The sequence below is a fragment of the Osmia lignaria genome, unplaced genomic scaffold (genome assembly GCF_051020975.1).
Source record: "Osmia lignaria lignaria isolate PbOS001 unplaced genomic scaffold, iyOsmLign1 scaffold0012, whole genome shotgun sequence".
Classification (NCBI taxonomy): domain Eukaryota; kingdom Metazoa; phylum Arthropoda; class Insecta; order Hymenoptera; family Megachilidae; genus Osmia; species Osmia lignaria.
In genome coordinates, this window is record NW_027478166.1 from 312,501 (window position 1) to 320,000 (window position 7,500).

At 43.1% G+C, this 7,500-nt stretch overlaps 2 non-coding genes across 2 annotated transcripts; both read left to right on the forward strand.

The window, feature by feature from the left end:
- The first annotated feature begins 3,133 nt into the window (after positions 1 to 3,133).
- On the forward strand, positions 3,134 to 5,056 carry LOC143306517 (small subunit ribosomal RNA). The gene has a single exon (XR_013063893.1). It is a non-coding gene; the product is annotated as a small subunit ribosomal RNA (ribosomal RNA).
- A 1,492-nt stretch (positions 5,057 to 6,548) lies between these two features.
- LOC143306558 (5.8S ribosomal RNA) lies at positions 6,549 to 6,703 on the forward strand. The gene has a single exon (XR_013063914.1). It is a non-coding gene; the product is annotated as a 5.8S ribosomal RNA (ribosomal RNA).
- The last annotated feature ends 797 nt before the right edge of the window (positions 6,704 to 7,500 follow it).

Consider the following 7,500-nt stretch of genomic DNA (forward strand, 5'->3'; position numbering starts at 1 on the left):
ATTTTCGACTAATCGGTTCTAAGAGGCGAAGCAATACGCCGCTGGGACTTTGAAATATTTCGGAGCGCACCTAAAGTTCGTTATTTTGGCTAAACGGAGCGAAAATCTGCATTTATACCATCACGGACGTTAGTTTAATAGCGTTTAACGATGGATCCACGGTACAGAATGCAAAAATATGATTGTTAAAATTTTCGACTAATCGGTTCTAAGAGGCGAAGCAATACGCCGCTGGGACTTTGAAATATTTCGGAGCGCACCTAAAGTTCGTTATTTTGGCTAAACGGAGCGAAAATCTGCATTTATACCATCACGGACGTTAGTTCAATAGCGTTTAACGATCGATCCACGGTACAGAATGCAAAAATATGATTGTTAAAATTTTCGACTAATCGGTTCTAAGAGGCGAAGCAATACGCCGCTGGGACTTTGAAATATTTCGGAGCGCACCTAAAGTTCGTTATTTTGGCTAAACGGACCGAAAATCTGCATTTATACCATCACGGACGTTAGTTCAATAGCGTTTAACGATCGATCCACGGTACAGAATGCAAAAATATGATTGTTAAAATTTTCGACTAATCGGTTCTAGGAGGCGAAGCAATACGCCGCTGGGACTTTGAAATATTTCGGAGCGCACCTAAAGTTCGTTATTTTGGCTAAACGGAGCGAAAATCTGCATTTATACCATCACGGACGTTAGTTTAATAGCGTTTAACGATGGATCCACGGTACAGAATGCAAAAATATGATTGTTAAAATTTTCGACTAATCGGTTCTAAGAGGCGAAGCAATACGCCGCTGGGACTTTGAAATATTTCGGAGCGCACCTAAAGTTCGTTATTTTGGCTAAACGGAGCGAAAATCTGCATTTATACCATCACGGACGTTAGTTCAATAGCGTTTAACGATCGATCCACGGTACAGAATGCAAAAATATGATTGTTAAAATTTTCGACTAATCGGTTCTAAGAGGCGAAGCAATACGCCGCTGGGACTTTGAAATATTTCGGAGCGCACCTAAAGTTCGTTATTTTGGCTAAACGGAGCGAAAATCTGCATTTATACCATCACGGACGTTAGTTTAATAGCGTTTAACGATGGATCCACGGTACAGAATGCAAAAATATGATTGTTAAAATTTTCGACTAATCGGTTCTAAGAGGCGAAGCAATACGCCGCTGGGACTTTGAAATATTTCGGAGCGCACCTAAAGTTCGTTATTTTGGCTAAACGGAGCGAAAATCTGCATTTATACCATCACGGACGTTAGTTTAATAGCGTTTAACGATGGATCCACGGTACAGAATGCAAAAATATGATTGTTAAAATTTTCGACTAATCGGTTCTAAGAGGCGAAGCAATACGCCGCTGGGACTTTGAAATATTTCGGAGCGCACCTAAAGTTCGTTATTTTGGCTAAACGGAGCGAAAATCTGCATTTATACCATCACGGACGTTAGTTTAATAGCGTTTAACGATGGATCCACGGTACAGAATGCAAAAATATGATTGTTAAAATTTTCGACTTATCGGTTCTGGATCACTGAAAAATCAAAAAAAATTATTAATTTTGATTAATTAAATTACATATGTAGTTTTATATTGTTATAGTCTCGTATTTGTTAATGTTTTGTCGTAAGAAAATGCAAAAATATCGTTTTAATGTTTTCGTCTCATCGGTTCTGGATCGCTGAAAAATCAAAAAAAAATATTAATTTTGATTAATTAAATTACAAATGGAGTTTTATATTGCTATAGTCGCTTATTTGTTAATGTTTTACCGTAAGAAAATGCAAAAATATCGTTTTAATATTTTCATCTCATCGGTTCTGGGCGGTTTTAAAATTTTTTAAAATATTAATTAAACCCATGATTTACATGAGAATGTGAATTTATTATGTCCTGCATGTTAATTTATTAATTTTCATGTATAGAACGTTATAAAATGAAAGGATATGTTCGACGATATTTTCAGTCTAAGTTTTACCGTGCCGGCGGGATGGTACGCTCTCACGGCGGTTTGCACAGGCATACGCCTGGGCGTAAGCCCATGCGTCGCCGACCTAGCGGCCGGCCGTTCGGTATTTATAGGAAGGCACTTTCGGTTCGCTCGGACCGGTCGGGAGTAGCGTCGAGCGTGTGGCTCTTTTATGACTTCGGTTGAAAAGCAGTCTACCGCTCCTCGAGAATATACTTTCTCGACTATTCTCGTTCCGGTTTTCCGTTGCGGATTATTATTAATCTCCACACAGCATTACCACGGGTCGGTGTCTAAGACCGAATGGCCCATATGTGGTGAGCCTTGTAATATAAGGCTGGTGACCTGTATGCACTTATAAATGTTGCATACTTGTACAAACTGAGCATCAACTGTCTGTAACCAAAATTTGTTAAAACTGAAAAAGTTATAAGATTGTATAAAATTTTTGAACCAAGAAAGTAGTGTTAGACGAAAATTCGTTCTATCACTTTTAGAAGGGAGACTGTTTGGAAATATTTAAAGTATAAAATACACAAAAGTCCACTGAATTATGAACAAAATTACGTCCCTGAATTTAAGAAAAGTCAAGAGGTGTCAGAAATAAAATCCTCTCTGATACGTTCAGAGAGGAAAATAAGTATGGAGAGAGGAGTAAAAATGAAAGAAGTTTTAAGGCTGGGGAAACTTCTAAAGGAGAGAGATTCCAACATATCTAATATGTACATTTAAAGCAAGTCCAAGGAACTCTCTCCGTTAATGTTTGAAAAGGTGTGTGCAGATGGAGGAGAAATGTATAAAGTACAGAGACGAGGTTGGTGGGCCCGCTCTAATGATAAAGATTATAAAATTTGGTGGCAAAATGACCAGCATGATCACTGTACGCGCTTTCTCGATTTGTATAGCATGCCACTGTCCGCGCTATCTTTTATTATATTGTCCAGCGTGTGTGGTCTACGTGCTTGCACGATGGATGCACGGCGTGAAAGTGATTTTCGTGCTTTATGAGAGGAGGAGGAGAATATTTGGCCTCTATAAGAGGTACAAAATTTATGAAATGTGTGTTACATACAAAAGAGAAATGGCTTAACGTCGATCGGTCTTACAGGGAGGGCCGACGACGAAAATTTAAATTTACAATAATAACTAAGCTCCCTGGTTGATCCTGCCAGTAGTCATATGCTTGTCTCAAAGATTAAGCCATGCATGTCTAAGTACATACCGAATTAAGGTGAAACCGCGAATGGCTCATTAAATCAGTTTTGGTTTCTTAGATCGTACAAAACATTACTTGGATAACTGTGGTAATTCTAGAGCTAATACATGCAAACCAGAATTCCACCCAGAGATGGGAGGAATGCTTTTATTAGATCAAAACCAATCGGTGGCGGACGGCTTGTCCGTTCGTCCATCGTCGGCTTTGGTGACTCTGAATAACTTTGTGCTGATCGTATGGTCATCTAGCACCGACGACGGATCTTTCAAATGTCTGCCTTATCAACTGTCGATGGTAGGTTCTACGCCTACCATGGTTGTAACGGGTAACGGGGAATCAGGGTTCGATTCCGGAGAGGGAGCCTGAGAAACGGCTACCACATCCAAGGAAGGCAGCAGGCGCGCAAATTACCCACTCCCGGCACGGGGAGGTAGTGACGAAAAATAACGATACGGGACTCATCCGAGGCCCCGTAATCGGAATGAGTACACTTTAAATCCTTTAACGAGGATCCATTGGAGGGCAAGTCTGGTGCCAGCAGCCGCGGTAATTCCAGCTCCAATAGCGTATATTAAAGTTGTTGCGGTTAAAAAGCTCGTAGTTGAATCTGTGTGTCACAGTGTCGGTTCACCGCTCGCGGTGTTTAACTGGCATTATGTGGTACGTCCTACCGGTGGGCTTAGCTCCTCGCGGGCGGTCCAACTAATATCCCATCGCGGTGCTCTTCACTGAGTGTCGAGGTGGGCCGGTACGTTTACTTTGAACAAATTAGAGTGCTCAAAGCAGGCTACCTTCGCCTGAATACTCTGTGCATGGAATAATGGAATAGGACCTCGGTTCTATTTTGTTGGTTTTCGGAACCCCGAGGTAATGATTAATAGGGACAGATGGGGGCATTCGTATTGCGACGTTAGAGGTGAAATTCTTGGATCGTCGCAAGACGGACAGAAGCGAAAGCATTTGCCAAAAATGTTTTCATTAATCAAGAACGAAAGTTAGAGGTTCGAAGGCGATCAGATACCGCCCTAGTTCTAACCATAAACGATGCCAGCTAGCGATCCGCCGAAGTTCCTCCGATGACTCGGCGGGCAGCTTCCGGGAAACCAAAGCTTTTGGGTTCCGGGGGAAGTATGGTTGCAAAGCTGAAACTTAAAGGAATTGACGGAAGGGCACCACCAGGAGTGGAGCCTGCGGCTTAATTTGACTCAACACGGGAAACCTCACCAGGCCCGGACACCGGAAGGATTGACAGATTGATAGCTCTTTCTTGATTCGGTGGGTGGTGGTGCATGGCCGTTCTTAGTTGGTGGAGCGATTTGTCTGGTTAATTCCGATAACGAACGAGACTCTAGCCTGTTAAATAGACGTAACTTATGGTATCTCGAAGGCCCCCGACTTCGGTCGGTGGGTTTTTACTACCAACGTACAAACAAATCTTCTTAGAGGGACAGGCGGCTTCTAGCCGCACGAGATTGAGCAATAACAGGTCTGTGATGCCCTTAGATGTTCTGGGCCGCACGCGCGCTACACTGAAGGAATCAACGTGTTTTCCCTGGCCGAAAGGCCCGAGTAACCCGCTGAACCTCCTTCGTGCTAGGGATTGGGGCTTGCAATTATTCCCCATGAACGAGGAATTCCCAGTAAGCGCGAGTCATAAGCTCGCGTTGATTACGTCCCTGCCCTTTGTACACACCGCCCGTCGCTACTACCGATTGAATGATTTAGTGAGGTCTTCGGACTGGTGCGCGGCAATGTCTCGGCATTGCCGATGTTACCGGGAAGATGACCAAACTTGATTATTTAGAGGAAGTAAAAGTCGTAACAAGGTTTCCGTAGGTGAACCTGCGGAAGGATCATTAACAAATTAAAAATACAAGAGAAAACCTAACTGAATGGATCATTGATAAAGCGATATAAAAGTTTATTGAGCTCGGACCAAAAATTATACAAAACGAGAAAGATATAATAAATAATACCATATACATGACACAAAACACATAAATCTCGGGTTCGAGCCAATAAGAAACAAATACCAAAACGCTGCGATGCGGTAAAATTACACCGACACGGTTACGTGCGGAGGTCGCTTTGATTACTCATCGCGTTTCTCCCGTCCGTTCGGAACCGCCGGCAAAAAAACTGTGCGACCAACGGCGCCAAAGAGCACGACGCCGGACCATTTCTCTCTGGCTGATGTGAATGGAAGTAAAAGACGCTTGCGTGAGGTCTCTCGACCTTTATCTCTCTAACTTATACTTATGGGTCGTCGTCTACTTGATCGGGTACAAACAAGTCGTAAGAAACAAACAAACAAACCACAAAAATACAAGTCGTAAAAAAACAAACTTCTGTTGGTTAACCTACAATATGAAGGATCGAAATGAAAGAAGGATCATATTATTACAAACCGAAAGTGAAGGATCATTAAAATTGAAATACAATATATATAAATATATAAATGTACCCGTCGTTGCGACACCCTAGTTAAATGGAAAGATATAAAAAAGAGAGAAAAGGAATACAGATGACCCGCCGTCTGATCTTTGCTAAATGATCTGGCATCACCGGAGTTTTTTTGGTCCGTGTTGCGTTCGCTCTATTCGAAATGAAACTCGCGGAGGCGAAGAATTGTTAAAAGTTTACGAAGCGTCTAGGAGTGGTTAAAACTGAGAGAGTTGAAACTACGATGTATTAGAACGAGCAACCGTCGAAACTTTGTTTTCGCGACGTTCTTTTCGTCGCTCTCGTCCCCACGCTCCTACGCTTTGGTTGTTTCTTTGCCATCCGTGTTGCGATAAAAAGATTTCTCCATTGTCCAAAAAGGACGGATCGAGATTCCTCTTTCGAGAGGGAGAGAGAGGTACTTGCGGGTAACCTGGAATCTACGAAACACGCACCGTGGTAAGATTCGTGCGTCCGCCTGATCGATGTGTGTTGTTTACGGACCGGCTGAGAAGCGACGATAGCGAGTCTTTGAAAAACTATGTGTCCATTAGTTAGACCGATCGTCGCCGGCCGTGTGTCTGTTCGAATCTCGCAACCCACGATTCAGCGACAGGACGCGCGCTCGCATTCCTTGTGTGCGTTCGTACTTTTCAAGGTTTTTAAATGTACTTTACGCCCGACCGTCGAGAGGAGCGTGCCACTGGGCGTTTCTCCGACGGTTTCCGTCCTTGGACGCGATCGTGTCGTCAACGATCGAACAAACAAACAAATACGTTGGCGACGCCCGAATTCGCTCTCCCGCACGCGCCGGGTGGGAGAGTGATGTGGGTATCGAATGTGATGCGTGTTAATAATGAAAATAACACTCTAAAGATCTAAAGAGTTTGAAATACAAAATTTTACGATTACCCTGAACGGTGGATCACTTGGCTCGTGGGTCGATGAAGAACGCAGCTAATTGCGCGTCAACGTGTGAACTGCAGGACACATGAACATCGACATTTCGAACGCACATTGCGGTCCACGGATACAATTCCTGGACCACGCCTGGCTGAGGGTCGTTTTCTTAACAAAAGACTGCTTGCGTTTGCTTCTCGAAAAAAGAGTAATTCATTTCTTTCTAAACATCTCGCCGTCGTTCAACGAAAGTAGAACGTTTCGGAGCGGGATTATCGAACGAAATTGAAAGAATGAATGAACGATAAACAAAGAAAGAGTCGCAACGTACGAGCGATAGTTGGGCAGTTCGTCGGCGTTTGTCGTGGAAACGATGTGACGAAAATCGCAACCGATACACTAAATGCAGGCCGTTAAAGGAGAGAAACAAATTTCGAAATATCTCTTCGAACTAGCGCAAGTGCGTCACGGCGCGCGAGTCGTTCGTTAAAATTTATAAACGACCGCCCGTGAAAGCACCGAGTTCTCGGAAGATAATCTATAAAGATTCTCCATCCTGCTGGAAGTTATCGGATCGGCGCGATTGTTCACTTGTAGAAATCCACGCTCCCGACGTTGCCAGAAACGATATTTACGAAAGGTGTGTCAAAAATAAACGAAAGAAGCTCTCCTATAAATTTAGAAAAAGCAAACGAGTGAAATGTTTGAGATGATAATTTGCTGAAATGCAAGCTCGAATAGCCCCAGGGTTTCGAATGATTCCCCGCGCTTTATACATCTCTCTGTTTACAAACGGTGTATAAATGAAAGATCGCTTCAGATGGGTCGTCGCTGTTTGACGCGCGATGCTGTTCCTTTTTTTTTGTCTGTCTGTGCGTTTAGCTTCGCTAAACAAGTTAAATGGTTAAAAAGCGTCGAAAAAGCGAATACACACGCGACAAGACAAATCTAACGAGTAAAG